The sequence below is a fragment of the Phyllobates terribilis genome, unplaced genomic scaffold (genome assembly GCF_046119375.1).
Source record: "Phyllobates terribilis strain yellow unplaced genomic scaffold, ASM4611937v1 Scaffold_3__8_contigs__length_932513732, whole genome shotgun sequence".
NCBI classification, from domain to species: Eukaryota; Metazoa; Chordata; class Amphibia; order Anura; family Dendrobatidae; genus Phyllobates; species Phyllobates terribilis.
Window position 1 is genome coordinate 310,744,926 of NW_027362763.1, and position 18,377 is coordinate 310,763,302.

At 35.4% G+C, this 18,377-nt stretch overlaps 1 protein-coding gene across 16 annotated transcripts in view; it reads left to right on the forward strand.

Moving 5' to 3' along the window:
- The window catches only part of SOX2 (SRY-box transcription factor 2), a 1,587,917-nt gene that overhangs the window by 1,530,044 nt on the left and 39,496 nt on the right, over positions 1-18,377 (forward strand). For 8 of the 16 annotated variants that reach the window (XR_012318390.1, XR_012318387.1, XR_012318389.1 and 5 more), the window contains one exon: positions 10,077-10,291. The exons of 2 other annotated variants lie outside the window; for them this stretch is intronic. The gene's annotated coding sequence lies outside the window, so the exon portion shown is untranslated. 6 more of the 16 variants (XR_012318385.1, XR_012318397.1, XR_012318394.1 and 3 more) reach the window with 5 other exon arrangements.

Here is an 18,377-nt window from a genome sequence, read left to right on the forward strand (position 1 = left end):
GCAGGTCCTCAAGCGATGCCGGCATTCAGAGAGAAGCCGCCGGACAGGTGAGTATAAACTTTATTTGTTATTTTATTCTTTTTTTACAGGTACAATGGTACCCAGGTCTGGATGAGAGTCTCCTCTCCTCCAGAACTGGGTACCATCCGCACATAGAGACGCATAGAAGCCGCTTGTAAAAATGTACAGTCGCGGTTCCTGTGCGTCTCAATGCAAGTCAATGGCGGGAGTTCTGCTGCACTTCCGCAAAATTAAATGACATGCTGCGGATTTTTGTACGCAGCATAAACGCTGCGGAAAAATCCGCAGCATGTGCATAGAACATGCGGAGTCCCCTTGGGGACCATGGGGTGCGGATTACCTAGCGTTTTACAAGCGTTTCCGCTGCGGAAATTCCGCAGCATAAACGCTTGAAAAACGCTACGTGGGCACACAGCCTAAGTGTCCAAAGACACTTCAAATAACTTTCTATTTTCAACCACCAAGAAAATGGCTAAGACTGTTCACATCTCTGCAAATATGTCCAACTGCAAATCAGAAACCGGAAGTTAACAACATTGCTGGTCTTTTGCATGGTGGTCATCAGATGACTATAATAGTTTTCTTCCTAATGTTGACTATTTTACTAGAAGATAAAATGTAGCATGTAAATAAAAATGACAGAATCTGTAAGTGGGTCCAACACAGTTGCGAACAAAGCCTTATATATTCATACATGTGTGACAAATACAGCAACATCCAATGAGTTAAGTTTGCAAAAACACTCATGTGGAAACTGATGGCATAAATGATACTATTCTAATGTAGGGTGTCATATTAATCATTTGTCTGCCAGGAACAAGCTACGTTCCTGTTAGGTGGACAGTAGGGTCATTTGTTTAACCTCTTCATGACCTTGTGACTTTAAGTTTTTGTGCTCTCGTTTCCTGCTCCCCTTATTCCAAGAGCCATAACTTTTTTATTTTATCATGTGATTCATTAGAAAGTCGGAAAAAAATTCCAAGTGCATTGAAATTGCAAAAAAGTGCAATTCCACAATTGTCTTTTGTTTGTTTTTTATTTACTATATTCACTATATGGCAATATGATTCTTCAGGTCAATACGAGTACGCAGATACCAAACATATATAGTTTTTGGGTTTTTTTAAGTGGTGAAAAAAAATGTGGAAATTTGTAAGAAAAAAAAATTCACTTATGTCGCCATTTTACGAGACCCGTAATGTTTTCATTTTTTGGGATCTGGGGATGTGTTAGGGCTTATTTTTTTTTGCGCCCTGAGCTGATGTTTTCATTAATACCAATTTGGGATAGATAAGATGCTTTGGTCACCTCTTATTGCAATGTTGCGGCAGCCAGAAAACAGTAATTCTGGCATTTTGATTTTATTTCTCAGTATTCTGTTTACTGATTGGATTAGTTTATTTTATATTATAATAGATCGGACTTTTACACTTCTTACTGTATTTGTTAGTCCCCTAAGCTGCGAACATCCGATCACTTGTGCTGTACATAGCACTGCATGAGCACTGCTATGTATAGCAGAAATCATGATCTCTTATGAACGCCGGCCATAGGCCGGTGTTCACAGGAGGTTCATAATGACAGGTACAGGGGTCATCAGTAGACCCCCAACTGTCAAGACAAACCATCAGAACCCCGCGATCACGTGACAGGAGCGTCGATAGGCGGGATTTAACTGGTTAACAGCCGTGGGCGGAACACTGCTCCACCCGCGACTGTTAAAGGTACATGATGGCTGATTAAATAAGCCATCATGTGTGGGGAAAGACGTGGGCTCGGTGCACGAACCTGCATCAAAGGCAGGGACATGTCAAAAATATACATCAAAGGTCATGAAGGGGTTAAAGATTATGTATGCAGGGGTGGACAAAACAGAAGGCCCCTCTGCAAGAATAATATGCAGAACCTTTGCAGTCCAATAGCTCATCATAATTCACAATTCTACCTGCTTTGGAGAAGGAAATGGGCCTCTTGGGCCTTTTTGAGGCTGCACAGGTTGCACCAATGGTATGTCCGCCACTGTATGTGTTCATTATTCCCAACCATCAGGGACCTGATTCTCTTGGACAAGCCCTAAACAGAAAAACTTTTAGAAGAAGGTGGAACTTATGTTAGTTCTTAGATCGCTTGTCTCTTTTTTTATAGAAAAAAATAGAATATAAGGGTTCTCCATTGATGCAATGTTTTGGTAATTATTACTTACATTCTGAGATATTTGGGGTCATTGTTCTCATTGGGGACATTATTCAATTTAATGCATGATTTCCCAAATATTTTTTAGTTATAAGTGTGAGGAAACAAAAATACCTAAATGTTTTCCTGGTCACATTCACACCCTCGGCCTCAGTGCTGTACCTTCTGAACCACCCATCTTGTTAAAGGCTCTGTAAAATATGTTCCTATAAATCTTTAGATTTACTCGGAAGGAAACACAAAGGTTCAGACAGTATTACTGTATTATAGTGACAGATGTTGTCAAAAAGAGGCACAGCTCCGGCTTACAGCTGTGTACTACATGGCATTCCCATTGCTGTGTAACAGGAGAACAGATGTTCACACAACGCGTCAGCTCTGCAGATACACAACATGACTTTCACTGGGCTCTAGAAGAGTGGAGAAGAAGCAGACATCAGTCACAGCTTTCTCTATGCTCTACAAACATTTCATTGTGCAAATATAACTATAAAAGCCCTAAGCTAGGTGTGAAATTCTACAACATTTAAGTAAGGACCTTACACACTATTCTATGGGTGCTATGTGCTATTACAACATCAATGTGTCTGTACACTTTAACCCCTTTATTGTCGTTCTTCTACAGGTTATAGAGCATTTTCACTCTACTTCAAAAATATTAATAAATATCAAACCCCGAACTGCTTGGTTCCATTCAGATACAGGAAAAATATATCTTTAGACCGTGTTAGCCAGTACATAGAAAAATAATCAAAATTGAGAGTTCTCATTGGTTAACACTGAAAAGATACTAACATGTAGTAAGCTTTTGAGACTACTCAGCAAAATATGCCTGATAAAGACACCTGAGTAGTCTCGAAAGCTTGCTATTTGTTATCGCCTTTTCAGTTAGCCATTAAAAGGTATCAACTACTGAGCTCTCTAAATTTTGATTATATTTTTGTTTCCATTTAGACATTTCTTTGTTAAATTTGCTCCTGCAAATGCTGGTTACAACCAGTATTTATCTACTTAGGTCATACATACAGAGGCACACTAGATCCCTGAAGGTGGGGATCCATTCCAAGCTCGCCTTGCTTCTATTTCAGCCTGTGGTGAGAACCGCTCATGGATATTGCCTCCACGGGTGCTTGAATCTTAGCAAACATTGAAATGGAGGAGGACTCATGTCATAAAAATGGGCTGCAGGCCCCAGGGTCTCCAGTTAAGACTGTGGTGGGGTCAAGCTGCTGCTCCACTGAGGACTCTAAATTTTGATTATTTTGTTGGTTCCACTTAGACATTTCTTGGTTGAATTGGCTTCTGCAAATTCTGGTGACAACCAATATGGCTTCTACTTAGGTCATAAATATAGAAGCACACTAGGTCCCTGAAGGTGGAGATCCATTCCGAGTTTGCCTTGTTTCCATTTCAGCCTATGGTGAAAACTGCTCATAGATATGGCCTCCCCAGATGCTTGAATCTTAGCAAACAAGGAAATAGAGGAGCACTCATGTCATAAAAATTGGATGGATGCCACAGGACCTCCTGTTGCAGGTGGTTAAGGCTATGGTGGGGTCAAGCAGCTGCTTAGAAAAGGGTGTATTTTAATGATGGGGTAGCCTATCCTTCTTTAATGCTACTGCAGTGCCATCAAAGGGTCAACTTAGTCAACTTACCTAGGCTACATCTATAAATCCATATTGGAAGGAAGATTTAACCTTTGAGACTTTAAAGAATCTTTCTGACAATCTCTCACAATATTAACTGTATAGATTCAACAGAAATAGCAGGATTTTAGCAATTTTCAGACTAGTATTTGCAGGTGACTTTTTATTTTTTTAGGAGGAGGGTTATCTTTTTTTGTTGCCGTTCCGCTCATTAATTAGGTTGTCAGTAACGAAGGAATAACTTTTTGTTAAATATTTTTGCATGGCTATATGGGAATGATCCTTATTACAGACGCCAGATTAAATAAAACCCACATGGCACAATATAAAAATAAGCAGATTAACCCTATCTATAGATTAGTAATAGAGAACTATTGTTATTTGTGGCAAATTAAACCCTCGTTAAGAGTTGCTCTTAACATTAAAAGCTGGTCTCTAAAGTGATTTAGTCATTTAAATGTTAGGTTAACAATTAGTCCAGGACTACCCTGCCTCCCAGTTTGTATAGAAATATAGTGCAGCTAAATTGTACATTTTCCTGTGCTTGATTCTAAATGACTCCCCACACTTAATTATGAGGATGAGAGGGGAAGCCTTATTCCTCTTTGTTATAGGATAAACTTTCAGTAATCCCAAACAAAGGAGCCAGTTCTGGAAGATATGGGATTTGCTGCCGGATTATGGTCTCAGAGATAATGATGTGCAGTCAGCAGAAGCTGGGTTTATTTTAATTCAAATAAGCTGGTAAACAAACCACTGGCATGGGTGATGGTGAGAGGAGCTGTCTTCTGCCGCTACATCGCCCCGGCCAATTTACCCGAGAAAAAAATCTATTATACATCGTTTTCATACGTGTGTAAATTAATACAAGATGCAGATTAATCTACGCACAGTCCATTAAAATGACAATACGGTGTAGTCTATATAACCAATGTCGACCAACATCATTTTCTAGGACTGAGAAATGGCAATGGATGTAGCAGTAAATAGGATTTTCATTCCTATTACCCCATTCTTGAATTTAAAATGCTGGAATAATATTGTAACTTCAGCAAAACTGGAAATATTGGGAGACAAACCATTTACCAAATGATAGAATTTTGACTCATTTATAGTGCCAACGATAGGTAAAATAATATTTTTCTAAAATATTTTGTCATAGAAAATATTAGTTAATGAAAATAGCTTGTAAAGAAATATCTCATATACTTTATAATATGTTACATTTTTTATTATTTTTCTTTTTTATTATTTTTTTTGCTTTGCAAGAAGCACCCGTTCTTGTCTTAAAGCTAATTTTGGGTTCAGTCTACAAAATGAATGCGATTATTAAAGAAACCTCTGGATTTGCACGATTTTAGGGACAATACGGAGGGGATTTGCAGATGCAAATTTCAAAGCTCTAGAGATGTTGATAATTAACTGCGCCATTTCCTGGATTGAAGGCACAGAATGCTAATATCGCTCACGTGCACCTGTAAATAACAAGAGGCTTTCGGTACTGACGGCCTACAATTTCAGATGTATATTTTATTCAATGCTATAACGTCGTTGACGCGGACCCCTGCTGAGTTTTTGTGAATCGTGTAATACAAATAAATTCCACTAGAATTATGATAATAGGAAACTTCCTTGTGTATGTATCCTTCTTCACACGCACATGTCTAATAGTCACAAGTGTAGTGTGAATATTCTTTAATGCAGGGGTTAACTAATAATTGAGTTAAACAGTAGAACATTTAATTAATAATATTAATAATAATGCAGCATTAAAATTAGGAATAAATGAAATCACCTGGAAGAATATAATACAAACTATTCTACTTGGTGTAATAATGTAGATAAATGCATATTGTATGTTCTTGGCTTTTCTCAGAAAGCAGGTGTTGATGTTTAGGAGGGGCGCACATTACAGTGTATTTGATATGATTGGGATAATAGATACTGTACAGATGTACATTATACCAAACTGGAGAATCTTCTAATTCCAGATCCACCACAAATAGCCTCTTCTATTGCTACAACAGCTCTATTTATAGAGGGAGACTACTGCATTGTTAATGCGTTATAGCTGCTGGAGGAGCTGAGCCGTGAGCAATGATTATTCTTTAAATAAAAGGTGAAGGTGTTGTGAAGAAGAATGCAGTTTCTCTACTGGATCTATGGGGAATATAAGTATGCCTGGCACCTGATGGGTTAATGTGCAGAACATCTGCATCCATCTCTTCTCATTTATAACCAATCATGCGGAGTAATGAGCACAAATATGAGGCATATGCCAGCAGCTCCCTGTGTGTTTACCTGAGCACACCATACCTGCCCAATCTACAGGAACCACCAACGCTGCTCAGCACCTGCTCTACATTCACAGGAACAATAGCATTTCACTAGTAATAACATTGCTGATTGCCTTAATAAAACATCCAAAAATTTGATAGATAGATAGATAGATAGATAGATAGATAGATAGATAGATAGATAGATAGATAAGTAATACATGAGATAAATAGATAGACAGATAGATAGATAGATAGATAGATAGATAGATAGATAGATAGATGGATAGATAGATAGATAATACATGATAGATATGGATAGATAAATAGATAGATAGATAGATAGATAATACATGATAGATATAGATAGATAGATATGGATAGATGGATGGATAGATAGATAATACATGATATATATGGATAGATAGATAGATAATACATGATAGATAGATAATTAGATAGATAGATAAATAGATAGATAGATATGCATAGATAGATGGATAGATAGATATATGATAGATAGATAGATAGATAGATAGATAGATAGATAGATAGATAGATAGATAGATAGATAGATATGCATAGATAGATAGGTAGATAGATGATATATAGAAATTAGTGTTAGTGGTTGATCTATATTAGATAGATAGATAGATAGATAGATAGATAGATAGATAGATAGATAGATAGATAGATATGGATAGATGGATGGATAGATAGATAGATAATACATGATAGATATGGATAGATAGATAGATAATACATGATAGATAGATAGATAATTAGATAGATAGATAAATAGGTAGATAGATAGATAAATGGATAGATATGCATAGATAGATGGATAGATAGATAGATCATAGAGATAGATAGATAGATAGATAATACATGATAGATAGATAGATAGATACATGATAGATAGATATGGATAGATAGATAGATGGATATATGATAGATAGATAGATAGATAGATAGATAGATAGATAGATATTAAGCAGATAAATATTAGAAGGATCGATAAAAATTAGATGTAGATAAATAGATATTAGAAGGATAGATAGAAATTAGATGTAAATAGATAGATATTCGACGGATAGATAGAAATTAGCCATAGATAGATAGAAAGACTGATATTAACATTAGGTTTAGATAGATAGACATTGAATGAATAGATAGATAGATAGATAGATAGATAGACAGATGGATGGATGGATAGAGAGACAGATAAGTAGATAGTGTGACATAGGGACAAATACAACAATAGATGTGAACAAAGCAGGGTTAACATAAATATCATGGTAGATATAACTATAAGTAAATAAACAAAAATCTAGATTTATATTAGAAATATGGGAACAAGGTAATATAGATAGGAAATTAAGACAAAGAACGACGAGAAAGAGGCTGAAATAAAGAAGAGGAACAAGATTAGTGAAAAATATATTTCATTTCATAAAATTGCAGACTATATATAAGTAGCATGAATAGCCCTATAAATCAGAAAACATTATGCTATGATTGGGATCTTTCTTACTCCCCCAACAATTGTAGGTATGAATGAAAATATCCTATGTTTTGCTTTATTTGTTGCTATAAGCAAGCAGTTTTGAAGAAAAAAATAATAAATATAAATAATAAATAAATATATATAAATATATATTAAACCATGACTAGTAAATGGTAGCTCGGAGCAATCTGAATACTGTAAATGGCCACTTGCAATGCCTGGGTGGTCACAAATGTCTCTAGGTGACACCTCATCAATAATCAAACCACCCCTGTTATTTACACCCTAGTTACTTCTGACCACACTTGTACGCCAAGCAGAAGCATGGTTTACCATGTTTTTAGGTTAAATATCAAGGCTACATTATATGTACAGTAGCACAGATAGAGAACAGTGGTGCAGCTTTAAAAAAACATTTAACTCTTCACAATGATAAGGGCCAGTGACCAGTGACACATGGTGGGACCTGTGATTGTGGTTACAAGGTGGATTACCATCATCTCAAACTTCTATGAAGAATGCAAGCAATGGCATTAATTTCTATGGCAAGGTAGACAAACATAGGCAAAAACTAACAAGTTCCCTGCTGAGCTGCATTAACTATGGGCTGTAAAATCTGTCTAATAGTCCAGACCTTTATCCTAGTGCTCATTCTGTAAGTTTGTGAGGACACACTTCATTGTAATTATATGGTGCACTGGGGCAACGAATCCAGCCAGAAACAGTTATTACACAAATATGATCAGGAAAGAAAGAAAGAAAGAAAGAAAGAAAGAAAGAAAGAAAGAAAGAAAGAAAGAAAGAAAGAAGGATTGATTGTAGGCACTTGTGTGATAGATAGAAAGTAATAGAATATGTTAGTGTACTATAAATAGAAATCAATATCATTAGAAATAATGTAGAAATCCATCTATTTAAAAAGACTTTGATTGGAAATAGGAAATAAAAGAAGGAAGAAAGGAAGGAAGAAAGAAAGGTAAAATCAAGAAAGGAAGAAAGAAAGAGGGAAATAATGAAAGAAAGAAATGGCAACAGTGCAAAGGTAGATAGACAGTTTAGGAGAAAGAAAGAAAGAAAGAAAGAAAGAGGGAAAGAATGAAATAAAGAAATGGCAACAGTAGATAGATAGATAGATAGATAGATAGATAGATAGATAGATAGATAGATAGATAGATAGATAGATAGATAGATAGATAGGAGAAAGAAAGAGGGAAAGAAGGAAATAAAGAAATGGCAACAGTAGATTGATAGTTTAGGAAAAAGAAAGAAAGAAAGAAGGAAAGAAAGAAAAAGAAAGAATTGGGAACAATGTAAATATAGAAAGACAGACAGACAGACAGATAGATAGATAGATAGATAGATAGATAGATAGATAGATAGATAGATAGATAGATAGATAGATAGATAGATAGTTTAGGAGGAAGAAAGAAATAATAAAAGAAAGAATTGGCAACAGTGCAAAGATGAATAGATAGATAGATAATACATGATAGATAGATAGATAGATAGATAGATAGATAGATAGATCATTTAGAAGAAAGAAATAAAATACACAAAATAAAGATAGAATTAGAGTTTCAGAGAGTAAGTTAATAGAGAAAGAAAGGACAACAATATGCATATGGTTATACAGACAAATAGATGGATAGATAGATAGATAGATAGATAGATAGATAGATAGAACAATATAAATAGATCAGATAGGCTACTGTACCTATGAATTAATGTACTGTACATCTATATTTTCTACCTATTTATTTCGTATCTATCTGTTTATGGATCTTTCTATTATGAGACTTAAAATACAGTTTTGTTTTCTATTATTTTGTAACATTTCATTTTCCATTGCTGTCAGCCGTATGGTATAATTTTGGGGACAGAATGAACTGTCTGGTTAATCTATTGCTCTTATATTTTATGTAACTAATAATATAAAGCGTCTGCACAAAGCTTAGAAAAGATAACCCCATCCTGGGGGATAGAGCAGCAGCAGAATGAGGAATCTTGGAGAATGGTTGCATTAAAATATGAAGAGATCAGCTCAAGCTTCCAATGTCTCTTTCTGGTGAAAAAAAAAATAATCTTTGTGAAATGCCTATTCTATGGCTCCAATAAACAGAAGCCATTACCTCACGGCTGCTTTTGTTGGCCCTATACAAGAGAGAACAAAATGGTTATTGAGGAGAGCGCTTTAGATTGTGATTGTGGGTAGTATGCACAAAGAGCACTGTTATTGTATTAAAAGAACCATCTGTAGCAGAAACAATGCCATCAAATTATCTGTGAATACCCAGTGTAAAGTATAAAGCTGCCTCTCTGGTGCAGGGTGGGGGCATGTGCAGCACTCTTACGAGAACGACAGTTTTGTGTCTGTGTTGTTGTCGGTTCATTCTTCTAAAAAACAGCCGTAAACGCTGCTTCTTGTTCCAGGAGCTGGAGAGTGCGGAGCTGCCACCGGCTGCATGGACGGCAGGATGGAGGGATGCGGCAGCTGTGTGCCCGCTGCCCCGGCAAGAACATGGCTCACTGACTGGCTGCAGGGCTGCGGCTTCCAGGCAAACGTTTAGGGTTTCTGCACTGCACGGACTCCCCTTTATTGCTGCCAATCAAACTGCTGGGAAGACAACACCCCGAGTTACTGCCACGTAAGTAATTGCAAGCAAACTTTGACACCCCCTCCCCCTGTAGCTATTTTATTTTGGATCTAAGAGTGATCAGCATCCCGCCCATGTGCCAATCATCCATGTAGCCAGGGCTCTAGTGGGTTCAGGCAGCCCAGCTCTGGTTCATGGTCTCTGCCTGCATGTTAACCTGTTCAGTGCTAGGACTGTGCACACCTGTTCTCAGAGAAAGCAGCTGCCTGCCACACCTGTAGGTCACACACCTGCTTGGACTTGTAGTTCGGAGTACGAGGGGTCATTGGTGTTGCCTATAATTTACCCTTGTCACCACCTAAAAGACAGATCATTGCGTAAGAAAGGGCATAACCACCTGTCGATGTTCTAATGCCACTCTGATGGGTTCTTCCAATTACTAGGAACCAATCATATATGTGCATTAGGAACTTATCTCATTCCCTCATTCTTCAAAATCCCTGCTTAAAATGTGTATAACAATTATTATTATTATTTCTAATATCATTATCACTACTATTGCAATATCACAAGGTTGAACTCAACCTACATATAAAAGATTTTCAATTCTACAGTGCCCACTTGTGCCATGTCCTCTGGCATTATTATTTATTACATACATAGCATAAGAACATAATATTCTATAGAGCCATATGTATACTTTTTAAGCTGTTATTAGGCTACGTTCCCACAATGAGCTTTTGGTGAGTTTTTCATGTTGCAGATTTTCTGCGCTATTTTCGCACCCATTTAGTAAAATAGGTTACTTGCATTTTTTTAAAATACGCAGCTTAAAAAAACTCATCGTGAGAACGCGGCTTTAGTCAACCAGTATATGCTTAACAGTTACAGAAAATGTCAGAAATAACTGGTCACTGGGCTTGTAGTTGTATTTAGCATTGAAATATTAAGGGCAGCAGTCCTATGTAAACTACATATAATCCATTCTGATATTATAGGGTTTACATATCAATAGTTTCATTTCTAAAAAAGAAAGGAATGATATTTCTCCTTTTATTCAACATATTTAGATATTTCATACGCTGCACCTTGATGGAAGATTTCCCCACAATCTCTAAGCTGTTAAGTAGTTAATATTTCATCTATGCATGTCCATACAAATGTCATCAAATAGAGAATGCATAGGCTCTACCCGGGGCTATAGATCTTAAAGGATTAGTAAATGTGGCAGGAATTCCCCTGTATATGTATATGTAAATGATACTTTATGTATAAGACAATGTGAATATTACAAATTCAGCTCTGCTTCATGTTCCCAGCTCGGCCAGCTCTCCTATATCTAATCCTGCCATGCAGCCTTTGAGATTGCTCTTTGGCGCCTCCTCTGACTCTATCAGAAATTACATATCTCATTTCCTGGAGACCCTGAATGGATCTCACCATGAAATCTGGGCAGCCTAAATCTATTTATCCTGTGAACATGGGGTAACCTGTGGGATTAGGGTCAGCGGTACTTGAATGAACCAAAAAGCCAGACGACTCTAGTGGTCTACGTATCTCCCCGCTTCTCAGAATTGTAGGATTAACCCCCCTTGTGTTTTTATATGGACTTGTGTAGATGACATGAAGCAGGATGTGTACTGGTTACATTAGTCTGCTCCGTGCACACATGGAAACAAATCTGTCATCTACTAACCGGTGTCATCTACATTCTACTTCTATGTATGATTTCCTTGTGAAGAAGGGGAGAGAAAGGTTAATCCTAAACTGTATGATGCAGATGTGATTGGCAGGGGAGAAGGTGCTGAGGGCAGGTCATGATGCAGTATTTACAACCCACTGCCTGATACTGAGCCTTTGTTAGGCCTGCAAAGCTAATTTAGTGCTGATCAAAAGCGCCACATAGTTAAAGGACTGGTAATGACTGCTAATTTCAGCTCACACTTGAACATCCCCAACCGCTGTCATTAGGGACAGGCCATGGGAGTGCAGGTGAAAAGCAGCTTCTGCAAGTAGTTTTTATTACATTACCATGCTAATCCCAGACCCGGATCTTCAGCTATGCCTTCTCATTCCTTCCTATGGCTGTACTCATGTCACTGGGGCACATAGGCAAATGGCAAAGATAGTCAATGCCAAGTGGAAAAAAGGATAAATGAAAGTGATTTATATTTATTATTAATAATAATAATAAACTGCAGTGACTGCAAGGCAAAAGCACACAGACACATGCACATATGAAAATTCCATAGTTAGGGTATATGCATCAAAGTAATTACCTGCATACTACAGAAAATGGCACAATTACAAGGCAACATAAGGCATTCTGGAATTTTTATTTTTACCTTTTTTTAAAAAAAAAAGGGGCCATGAGAAAGCAAATGCAGCAATGGGCCCTGTGTATACCACAAATGTTATAAATGTCTGAGGATAGCCACTCGGCATATGTAACTTGTGATATGTGTAGGCCAATATTTTTGCAAACACACATATATATACACACACATATATACACACACACATATATATACACACACATATATATAAACACACACACACATATATATACACACACATATATATAAACACACACACACATATATATATATGTATACACTTACATGTTCATACTTACATGTCTATCTATAAATATAAATATATATATATTTATATTTTGGCATGAATAATTGGTGCAAGCAGAGAGTTTATATATATATATATATATATATATATATATATATATATATATATATATATATATATATATATATGCATATATAAGCTCTCTATTTGCACCAATTATTCACGCCAAAATATTGGCCTACACATATAACTGGCATATGCACAGGGGCTATACTAAAGCTGCAAAATTTGGATGTACTGATGTAGTGGTGATGCCATCAACAATATTTTATGATGATCTATAGAAGAATATGTACATGTATAGCTTATATATAGATAGAGAATTTCTCCCGGGTGGGAACAATGGGGGCTGCTGTTGAATATTTCCCTTCACTGGCCGCCAGCACTGAAATGCTCCTGCCTACTGCTGCTGCTGCATAATGAATGCGGCTCCCCTCTCACCCCTCCCTCCTGTCACTGAGAAAAGTTTCTGCACTGGGCAAATGTGACATTTATTGATGGGTAACCCCCTGCACCCTGGACCACAACAACTACCAGCTTTGTTTTCTGAAACATATATACTACATAGATATAAGGTAGATCGATAGATAGATTGTTAGATAATAGATAGATAGAAGATAGATGGATAGATAGATAGATAGATAGATAGATAGATAGATAGATAGATAGAGGATGGATAGATAGATAGATAGTGGATGGATAGATAGATAGATAGTGGATGGATAGATAGATAGATAGATAGATAGATAGATAGATAGATAGAGGATGGATAGATAGACATAAATTGATAATAAATAGATAGATGGATGGATGAGTAGACAGATAGACAGATAGATCTGCAGCAAGGTATATACAAGAGGTACGGCCTGTCCATTATGACATACTGGCACATCCCATCAGGTGTTGATAACTCATTGGGATACTGAAGTACTGGACTATTATATTTTGTTTATTTTCTGTACGCCATATTTTTTTTGCCACAGTTATGTAATTTCCTCGTGTAAGGTGATTAATATCTAAACCTTAGAATATTTAAAATATTCTTTTGCCTAATATAATAACCAGAGACTGGCATTACATTTATTTTCGTTTTACAGTCTTCAAAGTCTATGAGCTCTGCATTTTTATACATGGTCAAAACAGAAAAAAAAAAACTTTTGAGTCCTTTATGTTTTTTATGTGTGTGGAGTAAAGAGCTGTAGAAGACCCCGCTAAGATTGTGTGATGTATCCTTAGCAAGTGATTGAGGATGTGTCAGATGTGTGCCTTTGCTGAGCACGTTGTCTTGGGCCCCCCCTGTTGGACACAGTGGGAGCTGCACAGTGCCAGTCCTGATCCAGCTCTAGTATTTGCCTTGTGTCATTTTCATTATAGAACTTTTTACTCTGACACAAGCAGGAAGGTTGTGTGCGTCTCGAATATACTAAATCGCAAATGAGGGAAAGGTCTGGCGGTGTGAGGGTTGAGTGCCAGGCGTCTTCATTTATGTCAATCCTTTATTCATCATTACTTTCTATGATGTCTATAAGGAGATCCATCAATATTCCTCAGTCATTGTGCAGTTATTGTGAAATTTAGCATTTATAATTCATTACAACCACTTTAATGCCCTTTCATTGTCAATTATGCAAAATTAACTACAATTCCTATCTATTATCTATCTATCTATTATCCATCGATCTATCTACCCACTTTTATAGAAATGTATTATCGTATGATTTCTCAATAATACTATGCTTGTCGCATATTATTTTGTCAAGTACCACTACACCCATCACTCCATGAAGCCATGGCACAGAGATTGTAAATGGACAATATTAAAAATATAATTATTTCTATTTATTTTACTTGATTTACTGGGATTTTATTATGGTTAATATTATCATTCTATAAAACCTACGAAATACAGAATATATTGTATTCTGAATAATTGGTTCTATAGAAGCTCATACGGGGAACGTAATATTTTATCGGTGCGTCATTTTGCTTCATGAAAGGCGTTGGCGGATTATTAGTCTGTTATATAGACATTACAGGATGTGTGCTGCGGCATCTAATTGGCCACATACAGTATGTAGATATAATAACCGTGCATCCTCTATCGGAGCTATGGATTTAACAAGGTAATTGCAAATAACTGTAAAGTTAAAAATTAATTTGACAAAATAAGAGTATTAATTTCATAACATATAATTACTTTATGATAAGGTGGCACAGAACATTAAATTGGGTAAGGCGTATGATCCGGCTTTATGCCAGTGAATGCCTGTCCTGAGGATGGGGTAAGGTGGCTGCTGGATGCGCTGTGAATTCCGCTGCTTGTCAAGAGTCCTTGAAGGAAATGATTGGATAAATGTGGCTGTGGATGAGGCGCCTGTTATTGCCCTGTACCTCGAATGCCACTTCTCACAATTACAATTGCTACGCTTCCTGATCGGCCACGAACAAAGCCGGGGCCCAGTCCTTCCAGATAATCAATAAGAAATTTCAAGGACGCTCTTGTGCTACCGGGTAATTGTTCTGGAGTAGGATGGAAAATAAAATCTCATTGACCAGGTATTACTGGGAACAAACACACTTTCCATTACATTACTAAGTGTGTGTATACAGCTTCTCTGTTTTAACATGATGTATACATTTCCTAATAAAATAATTTAGATTCCATGTAACTATATAATACTTATAAAATTCATGTAAGACTCAGTATGTATTTTCAAAGCAAATAGTTTGTGCTAACAAATTGTACACTTTACTCATACAGCGGCTTTATTGGTGCAAATTTAAGTATTATTTATATATAGTATTTATATGGCCTCTATTTCCAGCAGCTTGAACCTTATAAACAATTTGTATCAAGAGTGCAAAAAACGTTTATTTGCCAGAATCACTAAATAGTAAAAATGTGCATTGAAATTTCTTAAGAAAAATGATTATTTAGAATTTCTAAACGTTTTACTTTTTTTCCTTTTTTCCTATGTATTCTATTTCAACGTCTTCTTTCGATGTAACATTTAATATGGGAAAAGTAGACGATAGTTTATTTAGATTAATTCGCTTTTTAGCCTGTTTCTTTTTTCATCGTAGCATTAATTGTACATTTGTATAATACATTAGTGTTAAAATGAATAGTGGTTTGACTGGGAACTAATAGATGTCTAGCTTACTTTTTTAATTTATATAAATTAATGGCACAGGCACATCTATTATTAATGCAATCTATCTATCTATCTATCTATCTATATATATAAATATATGTATATATTTATATAAATATCTCAATAGATATGTATATATATATATATATATATATATATATACGTGTGTGTCATCCACACAAAGAGATAAGCCTACACTTCAAAAAATCTATAGTCTATGGTGATACAGACACAATTAGCCATGATACACAAACATGTGAAACTGAATTAAAAACACTTGCCAAGGTAATGATTATTAAGCTCCTTACATTAGACTGATATGTAGAGAGAGATAGTAGCATTGTGTAATACCGAGATAAGTGTATTTGTCTATTGTGCCTTTCTGTTTTACTACAATATATATATTTATATATATATGTTTATATAATAATGTATGTTGTACCTAATTATGCAATCATTACTTTCCTTATTTGCAAATAATAAGTTGTGTGATTTCATTAAATTCTTTACACATTTGGAGGCTTTCTCTAAGTAAATATGTATGAATGAGTGCAGCCATATATTTTTAATTTTCTTTATGTTCTTGTATATATATATATATATATATATATATATATATATATATATATATATATATGTATATGTCTATGTCTCTCTTTCCAACAGGTGTAGTTCTTTAGCTTTGCATTGATGGTGCAAACTTTTATCCGCCATAGTAACTCAGCATTGAGCAGCAAGGCATTAATTATTTCAGGGGGAGATAAAACTCTCATAGCCCAATAGGACCTTTTCAGATTTGTAATTAGAAAATAAATTGAGGCAGCTCTTCTTCTCTTCCTCCTCCTCCTCCTCTTTGCCAGGGTCTGTGAGTGCTTTTCCCCAATACTGGTGGTCGTCAGGCTGCACTAATTAGCAATGCTGAGAAATTCCTGTTAACAAGGACATTCTCCCAGTGCCCCTGCTCCCCTGCAGTTCTTCATTTCCATAAGAAGATTAGGAGGAGTGCAGGGAACACACTCACATGCAGATGGAACCATATAATAGCACGATGCTTGGCCGCCTCTCCCTCATTACTGCAACCTAAACCTCCCTGTACTTTCTTTATACTATTGGAATATTAAGGCGGCAAACTTTACTTGGGCCCTCACCAACATTATGATTTTTTTTGCATTAATTTTAAAATGATATAATCATAGATAGATAATATAAAATAGGACATTCTAAAAATTATTCATTTAAACTTTCTGTTCTTAACATGAAATAATTTATTCGTATTAGAAATTATATATTTTTTAAACTACATTTTTTTCTGGTCATTTCGTTTGTATTCTATTACAATGATTATGTGATATATAATTAAAAAGAGAACACTAAAACTGTATATATTGATTTATTCTTGTTATTTAAATTGATCAAATTGCAATTTTTTTAAAATTTTTCCTTGAATGTAAAATCATTGTAAAGGATCAGTAGGAAAGGTAAAGGCTGACATTGCAGAACACGTTTTCATAAAAAAATGCCACATTTTTCAAAGGCTCTTTTAATTGCATTTTTAACATTGTTTTTGGTTTTGAGAAAAAATGCTGATGTTACTTTAAATTTTATATTGAAATGTAAAATGCACTATGCTATGTGCATTGGTTTATGGTGCTTTTTTGGCATTTTTAGAGTCAGTGGCACTTTTTTACACACTGGGTATGCCATTTTAGTGGCATGTTGTGGCATTTCGGTTTCATGAATAGTTTTTTCTCCCGTGATTAAAACTTTGAAAAAAGTTTTTAAAAATTTGCAAAAAAATGTTGTCTATTTTCTGTGTTATTTTTAACACTACAAATCATGTGATTCAAAAGGGAATCTTTCAATACCATGGCCCTTGAATACTATATTTTTATTATGGAAAAACTACAAAAAAATGTGGACAAAATAACACATGGTGCCAAAAAAAATCATGGTGTTTTTGTTAAAGAATGCACAAAAAGTGTATGTGTGAAAGAAGCCTGAAAATGCAAAAAAATGCAATAAAATCAGCAAGTCAGCATGGTATATTTTAAAAATAGGGGTATTCTAAACTTAAAGTTGCAAATATATATTAATACATTAAAATAAATACATATTTTATACATGTATAGCCTCTCTCTTGTTTACTCTCTCTGCCTCTCTCTATATATTTATCTACATTATTTTATTATGAAGAAATGGAGCACTAAATTACTTTATTATTTTTTTACTGTGATTTGTTGACATAGTAGTAGACTTATTATCAAATAATGGTTTGTGTAAGAGGTTTTATTTAATAGCCTTCATACTACCTTGGCATATTCTGTTAAAGCCCTTATAGC